This window comes from Odocoileus virginianus, chromosome 17, assembly GCF_023699985.2.
Source record: "Odocoileus virginianus isolate 20LAN1187 ecotype Illinois chromosome 17, Ovbor_1.2, whole genome shotgun sequence".
NCBI lineage: Eukaryota > Metazoa > Chordata > Mammalia > Artiodactyla > Cervidae > Odocoileus > Odocoileus virginianus.
Window position 1 is genome coordinate 46,719,040 of NC_069690.1, and position 19,095 is coordinate 46,738,134.

Here is a 19,095-nt window from a genome sequence, read left to right on the forward strand (position 1 = left end):
AGGGGGTGGTTGAGAATTCGACAAGATGGAAAACCTGCTTTCATCTACTTTTTTTTTACCCTTTTCTAAAAATTCCAGACACGAGGCGAGAGCTGCCTGGGCCCACAGGTGCAGCATCACACGTCCAGACACAAGGAGCCGCATGCACAGGCCCCAGGCCCCCTCCCCACACAGCCCCTTTAGGGCAAGTGGGCTCCCCACCTCAGTCCCTGGGAACTTTGCAAGTGATTTCCCTTCTTTTGGGGGCTGGAGGTAGATCTGGGGGTGCAGGAAAGGCAGGGCCATGTCTGAGTTCATTCTCCTGACGCACCAAGCAGGTTAAGAGCTGTCACTTGACCCCGGTAGCTCCGGATCCTTAACCAGCAAGCCATGCGCTCCCCTGCCTGCCCTGGTCCTTCATCCCCCTAAGTGGGCATGCCAAGCTGTCCTATGGCCACTGTTCGCTCAGCCTCAGTCTGGCAGGCTGGGGGCAAAGTCAGGCTGAGACCCCAGCATGCACTTAGCCCACCCTCCTCCTTGCGCCACGGATCCTCTGTGGGGCAGGCCAGTGAGGCACACGAGGCCTCACCCCTGCTCCCCAGGCTGCATCTCAGGAGTGGGAACAAAGGGTAGGATGTTCTGGCTGCAGATGTACGAGCTCCAGGCTTGCCAGGGTGAGAGGCCCCAGAGGGTTTGTGAACCAGTAGGAAACTGCCATTTCATGCTCCAGAAAGGGAACGCCGGTAGTGGTGGCCCAAGCCTGGCAAATGCACCCTTCAGGGGCCGGGAAGGAACTGGGAGACCTGCTGGCCTTCCTTTTCAGCCCCTTCTGCATCTGGCTCCCAGGCCATAAAAGCAGGGAGATCTCCCAGAGATCAAACCTCTTCCAGGACAGCGGCCCTAGGATCAAAGATGTCACTTCCCTCCACTAAAAGGTATGCCCCAAACAGGGCTTGCCCAGGCACCACAGAGCCCGGGGTCCCCGCTCAGGCTCCAGGGAAGGCTGTGACCCACAGGTTGGGAGGTGACATGGGAAAATCAGGTGGCCCCCTTCAAGTGGGGGAAGTCTTGCCCTTGCCCTCGTCATTAGAACACTGAGCTCCTCCAGGTGGCCCCAGCGGACCCGGAGGGGTACATTTCTGACTTCTTTTTGCTGGGTTGGGGACTGGAATGGTAGGGGGTGAGAGAGACACAGCTGAGAGTCCCGGGGCACAGTTGGGCTGTATCCAGCTCCCCCATTGAACAGCTGCAGCCCCCCAGGCTCCCTGCACCCGTGGCTGCCCTGCAGTCGGCAGGACAGTGGGCTGTGGGGCGGGATGCAGGAATGTGACATGCCCGGGCATGGGGCTAGGCTTCTGAGAGCTTCCCCAGCTGTGCGGAGGCCCCAGCAGATGGAGCCTGGGTAATTAGAGCCAGGGACAGCCGAGGGCTGATGGAGACAAGGCAGGTGGGGGCTCTAGGATAGGCTCTGCCTGGGAACCCAGGCCCCTCCACTCCTCAGGCAGAGGGTCAGAGCTGGGCAGGGGGTGGGGGTAGTGCAGCCTTCACGGACGTAGGGGTCCTGGGCAGTGGCAGGAAGGGCAGAGGGCAGTGGATCTGGCTGGGCCCTCCGGATCCACGCTCAGGCTTTGTCTAATCCTCAGGCCCCTCTGCACAATAAGGCACAGTTTCTGCTCCCACAGGAGCTGGGGGACCCCCACCTAGCCCTCGGCCGGAGTGGACTCAGTCTTCATCTCTCCTTCAGAGGAGCTGCGGCTGCTGACAAGGCTGTAGGCACCAGGCAATGTTCAAATCCCCTCCAGCCAGTGGGCTAGGCATCTTCATCCAGCCTCGATTTCCTCACCTGAAATATACAGTTACACACACACACACACACACACACACACCCCTCCACAGCCATAGAAGTTAATTATGTATTAGGAGGTCAGTTGTGTCCAACTGTTTGCGACCCCATCGACTGTAGCCCACCATCTCCTCTGTCCAAGCAAGAATACTGGAGTGGGTTGCCATTCCCTTCTCTAGGGGATCTGCCTTACCCAGGGATCGAGCCCGGATCTCCTGCATTGCAGGCAGATTCTTTACCCTCTGAGGGAAGCCCCAGTTAATTCATGGAGGTCCACAAAGGGCCTGGTCCACAGCAGGAGCTCCATCACTAAGGAGTCCCCTTCCTTCAGCACTGTCCAGCCCTTCCTCCGGAAGCGGCCACAGTGGGCCCTGCCGCCACCTCTGCAGATAAAAGGCCAGCCTCTGCTTGCAGGCACTTGGCAGCTCACAGGACCCCGGACCCAGGGACGGGAGGGCGGTCAGCACACCTACTGTGTCAGGTGCCTGAGGAGGTGTGGGTCCTGCGTGTGGGAAGCAGCAGGTGAGCGTGGGACGTGGGCACCGTCACTGCCAGCTGCTGTTGATACTCTTGCTTAGGTGCCCACACACAGGCAGGGTTTTCAGGTAGCAGGGGAGCTAATGAAATCCAGGCCAGAGCGTGCTGAGCCCCAAGCCTGGCACCCATGGCACGTCCCGGGCCCATCAGAGACTGGCACTGATGACAAGGGCCCCCAGGCTCAGAGTCCAGCCAGGCTCCTCCAGCTGTCCCCACGCTACCGAGGGGTGTGACCTCTTCCCTCAGTGCAGGGCGAGCAGTTGGACTGGCCGAGTACAGCTCCCAGAGGGTTCAGAGCTCACAGCCTTCTGTCACACGTCGCCCCAGCTCCCAGTCCGTCCAGGCTCCGCACAGACGATTCTCTTGTGCTCCACATCCCTGGGGGGTGGAGGCATCCAAGCTGAGGGGAATGGAGGGGGCAAGTAGGGGTGAGCTCCAAGCAGGCAAGAAGCCCCTGGCCCCACTCCATCCTCCAGCCCCCTGGGAAGGCAGTCACAGAACAGACCTGTAGCATGCTGTTCCCACCTTTCCTGGGGTCCCCGACACCCCAGAAGGGATCTTGAAAGGACCCCTTTGTGTGGTGAGCTCTTCTGTGGGGGCTGGGCCACAAGATCACCTCAATTCCCAGCTGACAGGAACTGAAGTCACTCATGTTCAAGGCTATGGTGGGGGGAGTTACCCCAGCGGGCCAGAACTTCCTAACACTGTACCCCCAACCCCCAGGGGAGAGCGAGCCCCCTCTATGATCCGCAGGTCCTGCTACATAACCTGTGAGGCCTGGTTAAAAGAGAGTGTGGGCCCTGCTCAAAAGTCGGAGGAAATTCCATGAACGGTAGGAAAGTATAAACCTTTTCCCTTTCTTCCATGGTCTCTCCACTTGTCCTGGTGTTTTTTTTATTTGTTACTTAATGTCACTCTCAGTAAGGAAAAATTTAAATCGTTAGCACGCATTTTACATCCATGTGTATAACAGGTGATGCCCATTTGAAACACAAACATAGGCAGAATCGCTGAAATCACGCAACTCATATTTTATAGCTGGTACCTGCTCTCATTTTCTATTGTCACAAACACAGTACAGACCACAAAACTAACTCCACTGTTTTTATTTCACTTCCGGTTGTGCCTGAGTTCTCATCCTGACAAGCTGATGGGGGAAGGGTGGGAAGAGGGGCCTTGTCCCCCCTTTCCTTTCACATCATCATTTCCAGTGGGACTGTTGCGCTGATACCAGAGGGAGCACCAGGAAGGAAGGATGTGATGGGTTCCTTGATTGGTGGTCACGCCTCCCACCTTCCCAAATTGCCTGGGAATGAGGCCCGTCACCTCAGCTCTGCAGCTGTGGCTCACCTCCTGCCAGCCTCCCAGGCCCCTACCCCGTTCTCCAGCCTCCTGGAGCCACCCACCTTTCCTGGCATCTGCCCAGCAGGCCCTTCCTCACTACCCATCTTGAAACTCCACAGACTCCTCCTTCTGGAAGCCTCCCAGGCCCTCTCCTTCCCCTCAGTGGGTTCATGTGCCCCAGATCCTCCTGGATTTACATGCCATCTCTTCCACCAGATGGGGACTAATGCAAGCTCTCATGTACCGTTGTGGCCCCAGTACCTGGTACCAGGCCTGGAATAATGTGAGTACTCCACAAGAAAGCGGCTTGCTGGAGGGGGACTAGTTAGATAAAGGATGAATGAGCAGATGAATGGACACTTGGATAAGTGGGTGGCTGAACAAGCAATTGAATAAGTGGATGATGGGTAGATGGGTGGATGAAAGGGGGGAGTTGGTCGATTGGTGAGTGAGTGACAGATGGGTGAGTAAATGTACACATGATGGATGGATAGATAAAAGGATGGGTTGGTGGGCATGATCTGGACTACAGTCCTCTCCAAGAGGAACCTCAAGTCCCAACCCTATTAGTTTCACCTTGGTGGATCTTAAATCAGCCAAATGCTTTCAGTCAGTTTTTGGAGACAAAACCCAGCACTGGTCTCACCATTAAACAGGATAAGGTTGGAAGGATAATGGGATCTCACAGCTGGAACAAGTGGCTGGAAAGTGGAGCTGGGAAACTGGGCCTCCTGGGGAGGCAAGACGCGGGAAGATTGTTACCCACCTTTGGGCGGGCAGGTGACTTGTTCAGGGGTCAAGCTCCAGACCCAGGGAGAGCCTGCAAGATCATACAGGTCCTGGCTACCAAGGAAGGGGTGCCCAATGTTTGGGCTTCCTGTGGGGGCAGCGACCACATGGGGTGGGGGTCCTTCCTCAGCAAGAATCACGCATGGCCCCTACTAGTCTCAAGGGAGAGCCCACTGCTCAGGAGTGGGGTCCACTGGGAAGCGGTCTGGTCATGCTGGCCTCCCAGTATGCCGTGTTTGCATCTTCCCACTTTGGGGACCCCTGGTGGGCAAGGCAGGACCCACCCTCTTCTTCGAGATGCCCACACAGACCCGGGCTTAAGGTTCTTGACCCACTTACTTGTTTGATCACAGTCAAGTGGTTGTGGGCCCCTGGGCCCCAGCTGGCAGCGTGTTGGGGGTGAGCCCCAGGCATCGGTGGGAACAGGAGGGCAGCGTCCAGCCTGTATGTTAGCCATAGTCACCTTGGTTAGCACCTGGAACATGTGAGAAAATCACATAGAACCTGAGGGCCGTATGGAGGAAGATGCCTTAGTCCCAGGTTCCCAGACCCCTCCTGGGGAGGGATGGGGGGGTGGCACCTGGCAGAGGAGGGGGCGCGGCAGGAGCCAAGAGCTGTTTTCACTCGGAATGTCCGTTAACATTCTTCTAAACAGGCTCCGTGCCATTTTATAAAAGACTGAGAACTCGTCGATGGTACACAAAAGATTTTTGTTACTTCAGAAGGCAGCTGCTAAAAAATTCGCCAACTGCCACCACCCCCAGAGGAGACCAGGGGAGAGGCCCCCACCTCCCTTTTTCTCCATGCATGCTGTGACACCAGGGAAGAGCTCAGTTTGAGAAACAGAAGTCAACTTAACATGTAAAGAACACAGTTAAGGATTTCCCTGGTGATTCAGTGGCTAAGACTCTGAGCTCCCAACACAGGGGCCCAAGTTCAATCCCTGGTCAGGAAACTAGATCCCACATGCCCCAGCTAAAGATCTTGCATGCTGCAACTAAGACCTGGCACAGCCAAATAAAATAATAAAAATAAATATTAAATTTAAAAAAAAAAAAGAACACAGTTACCCCAGCCGTTCCTCCCTTCCAAACTGAGAAGTGTTGATAGGGGATACAGTCCTCCTGTCCAAGTCCAGATGCGGGTCCCCATCCTTCTCCCCAGGACGCCACTCCCCACACTGCAGGTGGTAGGAGGCTGATGGTGGGGTAGCCCTTCTGCCAAGCAATTTGAAGTGCCCCAAGACCATCCCCCTCCCAGGAAATGCTGTTAGGGACCCTCTGGCCAGAGTCAGAGGTGAACTCAGGCTGGGCACCATCAGTCCGGGTACCCAGGAGGAGCCGACTGTGGGGTCCCCCGGGGAGGAACATGGGGGTCCTGGACACTTGGACAGGCTCAGCCCTGCAGAGCACAAGACTGAGCCGGCTTGTGAACAAAGACCAGGTAAAGACATAAATCAGCCACCGGATCACATTTCCTGCTCTGAAAGGTCCTGTAAAACACGGGAGAAAATTGACCTGTCAGGGGGATAGATGGGCAGGGATAGTGGCCGCCAGCCGGGGGTCAGATCCCCCTCCACCCTCAGGATCCCACCTGCGCTGGGTTCCCCCCCCGAACCCGCCCCCCCCCACCTGGCCCTGCCAAGGGTTGGGTGCCCATGGCCTGAGCAGCCCTGGAGCAAAAGTCAGCTGGGGAGGGAGGGGGGAGGAAGTGCGTCTATCAGGCTCCCCTGGGGGGATCTGGCTCCTCACCAGCCCCAACATACACACACACACACCCCGCACGGCCTGACAGCTAAGCCCAGCTGCCTGAAACGGCAGGCTATAAAACGGATGGAGACCAGAGATGGTGTCAGCAGACAGCTAGAGTACCTTTTAAAAAATGTAATCTCTTTTTATTTCCCTTCCCCCGGCCCCCTCCTCCCTCCACACCCGTAACCTCCCGGTCACCCCTCTCCCTTCCTGCGGCCGCGGACTGGCAGTGACCTTGGAGCCTGGACCATGGAGTGGGGCCGCTGGAGCCCTCAAGGACGCCCTCTTCACCTTGAGGAGCTTTCTGTGCTGGCAAGAGCTCGGCCGGCCAGCCAGCAGGTGGGGGTAGGGGGAGCAAGCCGGGCTCCAAGGTCACCCCGCCACCTGCAACTCCAGCAGCCCTGGGCTGATGCAGGACGTGGGCCTCTGCGGCTGCCAGCTCAAGGGGAAGGGCAAGGAGCCCGTCTGCTGTCTGCTCACTCGGGGGGGCACTCTGGCCTCCTCCACACACTAGCCTGTAGCCACTGGTCTCAGGCAGTCCTTGTACGGCTCCTGGGGCCTCCCATTCTCACCAGTCCTAGGTCACTCCTCTGGCCCATAGGACAGGGGAGAAGACAGTAGGAGAACCACACATGTCGTTTTGCAAGAAGGGGCAGAAAAAGGTACAAATATCCCCATCCCCTGAGAGCTAAGGGTCCAGGTGAGCACCAGCCTTCAAGGATCTCTGGAAGGTCCCGGGGTGTTGGGAGGTGGGCTGGGTGCAGAGACCTGAAGGCCAGGGAGCAGGTCAGGCTGCCAAGGATGGGCATGCCCGAGCAAGGTGGCAGCACAGGCAGAGGATCAAGGCCAGGCCTCCCGTGGGAGATTGTCACCTAGGGCTCGGACCTCTAGACAGTGCGTTCCCTCTGTTCCTCCAGCAGACTGACTGCCCTGGGGGATGTGCTTTGGGGGTCAGGGTGGAAAGGGGGCACAGAGATGGAGAGATACCCAGAGACAGACAGGAAGGAGAGACCAGGAGGACGAGCAGGGCAGAGGACAGAGGCCAAAGGCTGTGCGCTGAGCAGAGCAGGGCAGAAGCCATCCCAGCCCCTTCATGGTCCCAGGCTGCCCAGGAAGTCAATAATCTGATGTCATTTCCCAGGGTCTCGGCTGGACCAGAGGCTCCAGGGGCCTTGGGCTCTCGACTTGCATAGTGGCCAACTCTCCCTCCAGCAAAGGACAGGGGAGGCGGCCCCTGAATTCAGGCCTCACTCTGAGCACTGCCCCAGGGTCCCCGCTGGCCCCCATGCACAGCTGGCCCTGGGGAGTATCCTGAGTGTGGCCCAGCCCAGGCCCTTGGGTCTGACCTGACCGACGGCTGAAGGCTCCTGTGTCCCCGTGCCCTTCTCCTTCATCCCCTCTGGAACAATGACTCTTTTAGCTCCTGGGCAAGAGGCCACTGGCTGGCAGAGGCAGGCCTGGCTGGGGTCCCGGGGGCTGGCCCTTTGGCCTGTCGGTGAGCAGGCGGATGACTGATAAGGCAGGAGAGAGAGCGAGAAGATACCAGCCAGTCCCAGGGAAGGTGGGGTGCCCTGCTCCCCGAGACCCCTGGGATGGTGGATGCCTGGAGGCTGGAAGGCAGCTAAGGAGGGCGGGACTTGGCTACTCCCCCTGAGTCGCATTCCATTCTCAAGATCTGGGGGCTGGGAGGGGGTCCCTGAAGGTCAGGAGAGTTGGTGAGCCTGAGGGGCCTGGTGTGGTCGTAAAAAGGCACAAGCTGGGGAGCACTGGTGCAGGGCAGAGTTGTGGGTGGGGGTGGGGCCCTCTTTGCAAGACCCTCCCCAGCACCCAGGCAGCCCATTACCCACTGGCCCTCTCCTCACTTCCCCAGGCTGAGGTTCTGGTTCCCTGCCACTGCCCAGCTCTCTTCTTGCTGGCCTCTGCACTCCCAGCTACCTTCCCAGCCTTGTGTCTCCCTCTCCTGGGATCGCCCAGGATTGCTGTGGCCCCAGCCATTGCACCTACTTTCCCACCCTGGGATTCCTTCCTGCTGTTGCTGAAGACCCAAGATCACACCCTTGGGGCTTCCCAGGTGGCTCAGTGGTAAAGAATCTGCCTGCCAATGCAGGAGACGCAGGAGATGAGGGTTCAACCCCTGGGTCAGGAAGATCTCCTGAAGGAGGAAATGGCAACCCACTCCAGTATTCTTGCCTGGAAAATCCCATGCACAGAGGAGCCTGGCTGGCTGCGGTACATGGGGTCACAGAGTCAGACACGACTGAGAGAGTGAACACAAAAGATCATATCCTGAATGGAGGTGGTGATCCATTTCCAAGCAGCCTCATCAATCACTTGCACACACACTCCAGGGTCTGGGAGCACGTGCCTCAAGCTCCCAAGGACACGGGACAGGCAGTGGGAGTTGGCACAGATCCTGTCCGTGGATAGTACGTGCACACACATACTCACATGTGCACGCACTGGTATCCACGCACATGATCGTTTCCCACCCTCCCTATCAGTCTCTGGCCCCAGGCTCTTGAAGGGATGAGGGCCCCAGGGAGTGAGGGCTTGTCTCCCAGCTGCAACAGGCACAGCAAGTTTGGGGTGCTGGTGGGGTGATGAAGGTTATGAGAAACTAAAGTTCATACACACACCCCATGGTGCCATCTTCCCCTTAGGTCACCCTGTGATGGCCCCTCTCCAGGCTGGGGGGGACCCCCTGCCTCATCTCTGCTCCTCCCACAGTCCTTGGGAACCTCTGAGGACCCCTTTGTACAGCCTGCCCAGGTTGGACCTCTCTTCAGCCTGTCCTGGGTCCACTAGGACCCAGGTTGGTCTGCCAAAGAGCAGAGAGGGGTTAATTCTCTGTTTTTTTAATCTGTATTGTGATTTAACTCTTCACTGTGCCATCCTTGGAAGTGGGGGGCCCTGGCTGTACCTTAGGGTTGCCCTCGCCACCCCCATCCCTTGCTCAGCCTGAGTCTCTACCCGATTATCTGTTCACCACTGACTGGTTTTATATTTTCTGGCCAGCAACCTGGCCCAGTGACCCTGGACATCCTGCTCAGCAGCAGCCTGTCTGACAGCCCCTCGGGTCCCACCCCTTCCTCCTCCTCTTCCTCGTCCCGCCTGAAATCCTCCATATTAAGTGCTGGGTCCCGGGCGGCCCAGGCACACAGGCTTATGTAGGACAGGCCCCAGCTCCCTGGGGGTGACAGACTCAGAAAAGCAGGTTACAGCCAGCGAGCCTCAGGGCCCGCACATTCTTAAGACGCATCAGGAAAGGCGAGTGGGTACTGTCAGGCCTCCAGGTCCTCCCCGGCATCTTGGGGGCAGCTGGAAGGCGGTGGCTGAGTAAACAATTGCCAATGTCATTTAGGATCCTCACATGCGGGGGGGCTCTGGGCCTGCAAAGGACTGCAGAAAGAGCAGGCATCAAATATATTCCTATTTAGGACCCCATTTTGCTGGCATGGTTTCTTTTAACACACTTAATATTTCCATGTCTTTGAAAAATTGTTTCTTGAAAAAGAAAAAAATTAAGTTTCTTAACTCTAATGAGATAAAGAGAAAATTCATGAAGCCAACGAGAGGTTAGGTTCTCACATCTGGATTGGCACACGCTGGACCACCCACCGTCCGAAGTGGGGCTTACAGAGCTATGAATCATTTGGGAATAAAAATTCAAGAGGGGGACGTGCATTGGGGACCTTGGGGCTGGGGACCCCGGGGCTGGGGACCCCAGCTGGTCCTGCTGCATGTGTCGAGCTCCATGGTTCCTCTTCATTATCTTTCAGGGCTCCCTCCCCGAGAGACTCTACTTGACCACCCAGGTCCCCCATGCCTGTTCACACCTGAGCCCAGGCCCCCAGGCTAGCCGGGAAGGACCACAGCTCCCCTCTCCTGAACACACCTCTCTCTCCCACAAAATAATTTAATGCAACTTAATGGCTTGAAGTTGATGTAAAAATTACAGGCGTGTGAGGGTGGGGTGGGGTGGGGGCCTCGTAAGAAATCCTTTTGAAAATATAATTGAGTTAATGGAGCCATAACTGTGTCTCATTTTGGGGGGGTAATTGGCCTGCTTTTTGTCACTCTGTCCATTTACATACTCCTGTTTTCTTTTAGCTATTGATTTTTTTCTTTATAAAGTGGGCCACTTTACTGCAATTTTTAAAGCCCCAGTGATGAATAAAAACCTCATCTTCCCACTCATTAAGACACAGGAATTAGCCGGGCTCAGGGCCCTACCAGTCAATTTGCGTAACAATCCTGAGCTGCTGGTGTTTTGGTTGGGGCCCAGGGGCTGCTTGCTAATGGCAAGGGATTCAAAGGCAGCAAGAGGGGCTGAGTCAGTTTCCAGAAGGTGGGTCTTGGGTGAGGGGCCTGGAGGACTGAAGGGATCTCCAAAGACCTGATCTAAAGGTGCCCCTTTCCTTTTCTCCCCTTCTGGTTTTCTTCCCCGGCTGCCCACGGCCTCTGGCCCTTCCTTTGACCTGCACCTGCCTTCTTGTGGCTGTAATTCAGAGGCCCCACTCACCTGCCTTTGACTTTGGACCAAGGTCACCTGTCCTTTAGAATATATATACATATATATATCCATATATATATTTAAAGTCTTTATTGAATTTGTTACAATATTGTTTTATGTTTTGGCTTTTTGGCTGCGAGGCATGTGGGATCTTAGCTCCCAGATCAGGGATCAAACTTGCACCCCTGCCTTGGAACGCAAAGTCTTAACCACTGGACCACCAGGGATATCCTCTGGAATATGTTTTATAAATTACAAAACCCTTGAGTGTTAAGTCGCTCAGTCGTGTCTGACTCATTGCAACCCCATGGAATTTTCCAGGCAAGAATACTGGAGTGGGTTGCCATTTCCTTTTCCAGCACAAAACCCATACGCACACAGAATAAAGGAAGCCAATGGGTTCCAAGCACAAAGGGTTACAAAGAGAAAGTAGTATCTTCCAGAGCCTCAATCTCCAGAGGCAATGTCTGTGGACCACCCCATGCCACCTGCAACATGTTTGTTTCATCTCACCCAGTCTCTCGGGCATCTTGCCTGTTGGCACTAGTAAAGGGCATCTTGCCTGTTGGCACTAGTAAACCCGCCGGTCATTTTTCCTGACTTCCTAGTACTCCCTTGCCTGTCTATACTGTGGTGTGTCCCAGTCTGAGGGGGCTTGGGATCTTAGGATGTGGCAATGTCAGCGATAATGCCAGAACGGTCCCAGGGAAACTGAGACGGTTAGGATGGGTCAGCTTCCGTGTATTCAGCCAGAGGCTACTGTTGGATATTTCAGTCACTGCTAGTTTCTCAACCTGACAAAGGGCATCTCTGTTCACATATCTTTGTGCCCTTATGCACATGTGTCTAGAAGATAAAATTCTGAGAAGAGAAACTGCTAGGTGAAAAGCATGCATATTTCAAATTTTGATTGCTATTGCCAAACCACTGGGCAAGTGTGTGCCAATAGACACCCCCAGCAAGTGGGAAAGCTCACACTTCCCTCTGTCCTTGATAAAGCTGGAGACAATCGTTTAGGCCTCTGTCATTTGATAGGTGACAAATAGTGTCTGGTAGGATTTTTTTAGAAATCAGCTATAAGATAAGACTTAGATAACAATAAAAGCGCTCATTTTAAGCGTCCAGTTTGATGAACTTTGACAAATCGGTACAGCTGTCTAACCATCCCCAAAGTCAAGATGCAGAACATCCCTAGCAGCCCCAGGAAAGTTCCTTCAGGCCCCTGATCAATCCCCATCTCCCACCCAGTCTCAGCCTCGGGCCACCACGACCCACTCTTTCTGTCCCTGTAGAATAGTTTTGCCTTTTCTAGGATTTCACATCAGAGAGACTGGGTTGCAACCCACTCCAGTACTCTTGCCTGGAAAATCCCATGGGCAGAGGAGCCTGGTGGGCTGCCGTCTAAGGGGTCGCACAGAGTCAGACACAACTGAAGCGACTTAGCAGCAGCAGCAGTAGGATTTCACATAGATGGAACCACGTGAAATGCACCCATTGCTTTGCTCAGCAAACCACTTTGAGATTCATCTAGACCATTGTTATGTGTGTCCTGTTCACTGCCAGTTATGGTCCACTGCCTGGGGGTCGCGTCTGCACCGTTCACCTGTGGCTTAGCCACTTGGGCCAGTCCAGTTTAGGGTATTAATGAGCCAGGCTGCTGTGAACACTCAAGTACAAGTATGTGAACGTGTTTCAACTCCTGGGCAAACACCCGAGTGCAGAACAACTGGGTCACATGGCAAGTGGACAAGACCTTTCCTGAGCTGTCTCCTATTTCCCGACCCCTATCCCCAAGCTGCCCTGCTTTCCATTCCCCCAGGCAGAGCAAGAGGCCTTCCGTATCCTCTCCAGCATCTGACACCAACTGCTTGTTGCGTTCAGTCCCACGGAGAGGTGTGCGATGGCATCTCTTTGTGGCTGTAATTTGTTATTTCCCGGGTCAGTTCTGCTGTTTTTGGCATTTGTTAATAACGATGTTTTTATTGTGGAGAAATTTCAAACATTTTGTGTAATACATTTCTCTGTTTGTGGTTTTGGGGTTTTGTCAATTTCCTTTTATACCCCAAGCATGATGGCTTCAGCCCCGAGAAATTGTTCCCTCAGGGTGAACCTCCTTATTTTTAGGGGTTTCCAAAGCAATGGAACCTATACCCGGGTTCACAAACTCCCCGTCTCCCCAAGACCAAGCAAGCCATTTGGTCTTCACCTGCCTTAAGCCCTCACCTAGAACAACAAGGTTTGACCAGGGTCGAGGGACACAGACACACGACCACCAGCCTTCATCCTTACTGTACTGAGCAGAGACCCTCAAGCAGGAAGACTCTGAGAGGCCCCTGTCTGGTGCGGACAGGGGCTGAGCAGGACAGGGTCAGAGGCCACTCCCTGGCCCACATGCCCCCTCTGCAATCCTGTCCCAGGGAGGGCTCTGGTCCGCATGGGACCGGAGGCTGGGAGAGCAGAGTGCCAGTGGTCCCCTGCCAGGCCTCCCGGGATGGATGGAGGAGGCTGTGGTGTGTGTGTGTGTGGGGGGGGGGGGGGGTGAGCGGGTGGTGGTGAAGGAACAGATGTGTGGGGGAGGAGAAAACTGGCTTTCCATGCCCTGTGCCCTGGTTGGGGCCCATTCACCAGCTCCCGGGCTGGCCAGGTCACCTCAGAGACGCCAGACACACCTGACGTCTCAGCCTCTGGAGCTGTATTCCCGTCTGTTTTGTGTCATAAGTTAAGAGTCGCTGGGAAGCATGAAGCCACCCCAGGCTGGAGCAGAGGCTGTGCAGAGAGCCTCAGGTCCGGGGAAGGAGCAGCCCGGGCTGAAGTGGGAAAGGGAGCCAAACTCCAGGAAAATCCCATTCGCAAACATTTCCCTCTAGTATTCAGGAAGCATTAGATTCATTGCAACTGCTAGTGATCTTTATTCAAATTAAACTGGAAACCCCACAGACACTGTGATCCTGTTTCAGAAAGCAAGTTCTCCCCTTAATTCAGTTCTCTGGTGTGGGGGCGCTCACACCCCCATCTCAACACAGTCCCAAAGATACAAGCAGGAAGGGGAAGTGGTCGGACCTCCAGAAGGCTGTCTGAGGGCTGGAGAGACTGAGAAGTGGAGCCCCAGAGACACTTGCCCACCCACCTGGGGCGACCCTGCGCCAGCCTGGCTCCACCCCCACCCCAGAGGCTGTCCCAGAATGCTTTGGGCCAGGGCTATTGCCTGAAGTGTCGCCTGAGCTTCCCCAGAAGAGCAGGAGACATCATACCTCCACCTCCCACTCTGCACAAGTCCCCAGACTCACACGGGTTTGGAGTAACACCTGAGTTGAAACATCTGCAGACACCAGCCCTGCTACGTGGTACTTCCCAGGGGTGCGTGCGTGCTTGCTAAGTCACTCCAGTCGTGTCTGACTCTTTGTGATCCCAGGGACTGTATAGCCCACCATACTCCTCTGTCCATGGGATTCTCCAGGCAAGAATACTGGAGTGGGTTGCCCTGCCCTTGCTCCAGGGGATCTTCCCAACCCAGGGATCAAACCTGTGTCTCCTGTGGCTCCTGCATTGCAGGCAGATTCTTTAATGCTGAGACACCAGGGTAGTCCCGTGCCCCGGGGTGCTGCTGGCTCTGTGGGAGGTGGGCAGGTTCTTGGGTCCCACTCTTCTCCCATGTGCTTGGGTCTTGTCAACCACCCACTTCCTGAGCCTGAGTCTGGCCCCAGGGGCCCCCTTGAAGCCCCTCACCCCTTAAATGATGGGCCCTGAGCCCTCAGCATTTCCCAGGAGGGTGGGTAGGAAGCATGGTCCCCACAACGTGAGAGATATAACCTGGCATCCAGGCCTCTCTGCCCACGGTGTGGGGCGAGAGGGGTGGTCAGGACAAGAGATTCCCCCACCCAGCAGCTGGGCAGACCTGGCCTTGGGTTCTGCTCCTGGATCATGCAGTCTGGGGGGTGCTACCTGTTTGGGGGGGCATAGGGGTACTCAGTGCAGTTCTTTGCGGGGTAGGAAAGGGATGCACTGAGATAATGCTGAGGGGAAGGGGGTGGCCTTGCAGCCTAGAAGTCCCACTCTAGGTCCCCCAGGCCCCCACCCCACCTAGACCAGGGAGTCTCCCAGCAACTGTTTTCTGAAACAACTAGAGGCTGCAGTCAGCGGGAGGCCAGTGGGGAGTGCCCTGGTAGGGCTGAGAATGGGAGGCCCTGCCCCCAGAAGGAGGGCCCCTTCCCCCTTGCCTTGCGCCCCAGGGCCCCAGGAAGGCTGGGGTGGCCCGGCCAGCCCGGGAGCCGCAAAGGGCATGGAGAGTGCAGCGCTGGGGCGAGCCGCCAGCAGGGCCGAGACAATGTGGTTTCAATCTAATTGTCCCAAAATATTGTTACAACACAAACCACGTGCCATCCACTCACCTGCAACTAATCAGCGGCAAAGCTACCGAATAAATCGGTTCCACACCCGTGGGGCCGGGCAGCCCGGCGCGCGAACCCAAGCACCCAGGCCAAGGCCACCGCCGCCAGGGCCTGCTTCCTGTGGTGGGTGAGAACCGTCAAGGGGCTCCTCCTCTCTCTGTGACCCCCACTGCACTCTGGAGGGCGAAGCTGGAAGGCCCAGGCCCTCCCATCACACCCGTTCAGGTCCCAGAATGTCAACAAGGAGCTGGGGCTACACTGGGGCTAAAGCCAGGTCAGTCAAGGTCATACCAGGGTCGGAGGGCCCAGCGAGTCCCCAGCTTCCTCTCTCCTCCCTCACCAACCCATCTCAAGACCGGGGCCTTGGGGACTTCGCCCCTCTGGGAAATACTGGCAGGCCCATTGCAATAATGACACAACTGCCTTCTAAGGCACTGAGGCCTTTTGGTAAATATGATTGAGAGATTTCTGCAGCACCCATGGGAGCCAAGGACATTCTCCATGTAGCTGGCCAGGAAAGCCAAGCTCACAGAGCACCCCTGCTGTGCCAGGGCCCATTGCCGGTGGGCTGGGGCACCGGCACCCTCGCTTGGTTCTTCCTGAGAGCCTCGCTCCCAGCTGGCACTTTGCACGCTGCCGGGCAGTTGGACTGGATGCAAGCCCTCTGGGAAGGGCCTGGGCACTGAACACCAAGGGACAGGACAAAGCACAAATCTGAGCGCTGGAGTAGCAGGCGGCTCAGACCCCTTCCCGGAGCCTGGACGGCCCCCAGGGCAGCCCTTGAGCCCAGCCTTGAGGGCGAACAGTGTGTCCAAGGGCAGCAAAGATGGCGCAAGAGTGAGCTCCCGGAACCCACCCTCAGTGGGGTATTGCAGGGGAGGCTGGCAAAGACTTTCTTTCCAAATAAGGTCACAGTCATGGGTTTCAGGTAGGCGTATCTTTTTTTCTCAGAGGCGGGGGTTGTTACCATTTGACCCTTGACACAGTGACAGCCTCACCCCTGTCTACCCTTGAGAGCACAGTCTGTATTAGTTACCATGTAAATAAACATTTGCCCACATTCATTTGCACAACACTTCTGGGATGCGGATGTTATTATCCTACTTTATAGGTAAGAAAAATGAGGCTCAGAGATGTTAAGCAGCCTCCCAGAAGTGGCACAGCTTGGAAACAGTAGAGCCCATTCTAACAACACCTGGGCTCTTCCTATGGGACACTGTGCTCTCTTATAGAATAAAGCCTGAAAAGTGGCAATAAGGCCTCATGACAGCCAAACACGCCCCGAAATGCCCCTCAAGGAGAAGCACCACCGGGAGCACCACCACACACCACCATGAGCCAGTGTCTTCTGCTCACATGGGGACATGACTGACTGTTCCTTGCACATCTCGTGGGTGACTCCCTGTAGAATCAGTGGCCCAGAGAGGTCGCAGGTATTCCCAACACCACACAGCCAGCAGCTGCAGAAGTGGTCTTAACTCAGGTGCACACTGAGCCCAGCAGCAGGGAGCTGGGGATCCCCCCCAGGACAGGTTTTCCCAGCAGCAGGGGGCGGGGAGGGGAGGGCTGGTAGAGAGGATACTGCCCCCCGAAACCAGGCCTGGAGGACGGCAGCATCAACCCCGGCTCCTGGCAGTTCCTCCTGCAATGGGTGCGGGACGTGAGAACCCCACACAAGATCCCCACACCACGTATGTGCCGATGGTATCAACTTCTCCCCCATCCGTCTTTGGATAAGAAGCAAAGTAGACAGAATTACTGTTTATCTCCTGTTAAGCTGGGCCTATCTGGCAGGGGAGCAGCCAAGGAGGTGGACTCTGACCCTCAGGGGGACGGGGAGGCCCCAGGGGGGCCCCCTACATGTCTCTCTCTGTGGGCCCCTCCCCTAATAAAATATTTTTATTGTGGAAAAATACCTATAACATAAAAGTAGCTATTTTAAGTATTCTTTTAAAGTGCGCAATTCAGTGCCTTTAGCTACATTCACCATGCTATACAGCCATCACCACTATCAAATTCTAAAACTTTCATCATCCCAAACAGAAAAGCTACTCATTAAGCAATAACTCCCCTCTCCTCCATCCCCCAGCCCCTGGTAACCTCTAATCTACTTTCTGTAGTGAAAGTAGCCCATTCTTTCTGGCCCATTCTAAGAACCTCATATGCATGCATGCATCCTAAGCCTCTTCAGTCATGTCCGACTCTTTGAGACCCTATGGACTGTGGCCCGCCAGGCTCCTCTGTCCATGGGGCTTCTCCAGGCAAGAATACTGGAGTGGGTTGCCATGCTCTCCTCCAGGGGAATCTTCCTGACCCAGGGATCAAACCTGCATCTTATGTGTCCTGCATTGGCTGGTGGGTTCTATACCACTAACGCCACCTGGGAAGCCCAAGAACCCATATAAGTGGGGCCAAACAATATTTGTCCTTTTTGTCTGAATACTTAGCGTAATATCTCCAATTACCCATGTTGTAGCATGTTATCAGAACTCCTTTCCTTTCTATTCCTCTGTATGGACAAAGCACATTTTGTTTACCCTTCATCAGTCAGTGGACACTTGGATTGCTTCCACCTTTCAGCTGCTCTGAAAGCCAGCATGCAAAAGGCACTACTGGGTCATGTGGTGATTCTTTTCCTTTCGACCACATGGCACAGCTTGCAGGATCTTAGTTCCCTGACCCAGGATCGAAGCTGTGCCCCTTGCAGTGGAAACACGGATCCCTAACCACTGGACCACCAGGTGATTCTATGTTTGGAGAACCAATAGCTACCCCTTCCTTTTTCAACTCAGATTTGAATCTTTCACAGGAAAAGATTTTGTCTCCATTCCCTCCCCGGAGCCAGAGGGGAATGTGTGAGGGTGAGAAATGCCCGGGGAGCTGCTGCAGTGGGTGAGGGGGCCTGGAAGGCCGCATGGCCAGGACCCAAACCAACAGAGGGACCCCGGCCTCCTGGGCCCTGCAGGTTGCAGCTCTGAGTCTCAGCTCTGAAGCTCTGGGGCTGCTGCAGGGCCTGAGTGGGTGGTTCCATCACTGGGTGCCTTGCTTTACTTGTCTGTCAAAGATGGATAAAACGGCACCTACCTCTTAGGAGGCAGGTACAGTGTGGAGGCCAGCATTAGTGTGTCGAAAGCACTCAGGAATATCAGCCCTCAATGCCCACAGCCTCACTCTGGGGGAGATAGGCCAGTGGGCTGTCCTAGCCCATCCTGCACCTGGCCCATATCTCAAGGACCCCATCAGCTCATCTCCTCCCTCCAAGCTGTTTCTGAGGGCCCCAGGGCAGGGACTGAGCTCACAGCCCCCTGGAAGGAAGCCTGGAGGAGGGACCCTGGGGGCAATGTCGTGAGCAGAGCAGACGGGGCCTCCTCTGTCCTCCTCTGCCTGCATGGCATCAGGGCTGGGGTCAGGGGTAGGGGGAACTGCATGCCATGCAGGTTCTCTCCAGTAGGGGGCGTCCTCTGCATTTCAGCCTCACCCTTGCTTTCCTGAGGGGTTGCAGTGACCCTTTCCTCATCCAGTGATGGACAGCTGGCAGTGGCCTGGGGCAGGTCCTGGAGTAGGGCCAGGTCTGAGGCCTGCCCCGGGGAAGGCCCCTGGAATGCAGGGGCTTGGAGATGCAGCCCAAAGTGATGAGCCCAAGGGAGGTATGGGCAGGTGTGAGACAGACTGGGAGCCTGCTTGGGGTGTCCCTGGCCTTTCATACTGTTCCCAATGGAGAGGGGACCCCAGGCTGCCTGCAGAGGCTGCTTCTAGGGTCCAGGCCTGTTGAAGATAGGGTTGAGGGGGCTCTGGACTGGACTCAAAGCCACAGACTCCATGCTCTGGGGAGACCCCCTTCCCAGATTGACTCAGCTGCAGCCGGACCCCCTGTGGTTCTGCAGCTTCTAAAGGAAGGGTTGGCCTCCCCCCAGGCCGGTTGTGCCTGACTTGATCCACAGATGGTCCCAA

General features: G+C 55.9%; 1 long non-coding RNA gene across 2 annotated transcripts in view; it reads right to left on the minus strand.

The window, feature by feature from the left end:
• Positions 1–1,870: 1,870 nt before the first annotated feature.
• LOC139039157 (uncharacterized) overlaps positions 1,871–19,095 on the minus strand; it is a 31,123-nt gene continuing 13,898 nt past the window's right edge. Inside the window, exons 2-4 of one of the 2 annotated variants that reach the window (XR_011492396.1) lie at positions 4,832–4,967; positions 4,470–4,523; positions 1,871–2,759 (exon numbers count right to left, since the gene is read on the minus strand). This is a non-coding gene — a long non-coding RNA (uncharacterized lncRNA). The remainder of the gene's footprint in view (positions 2,760–4,469; positions 4,524–4,831; positions 4,968–19,095) is intronic. The other variant, XR_011492395.1, reaches the window with a different exon arrangement.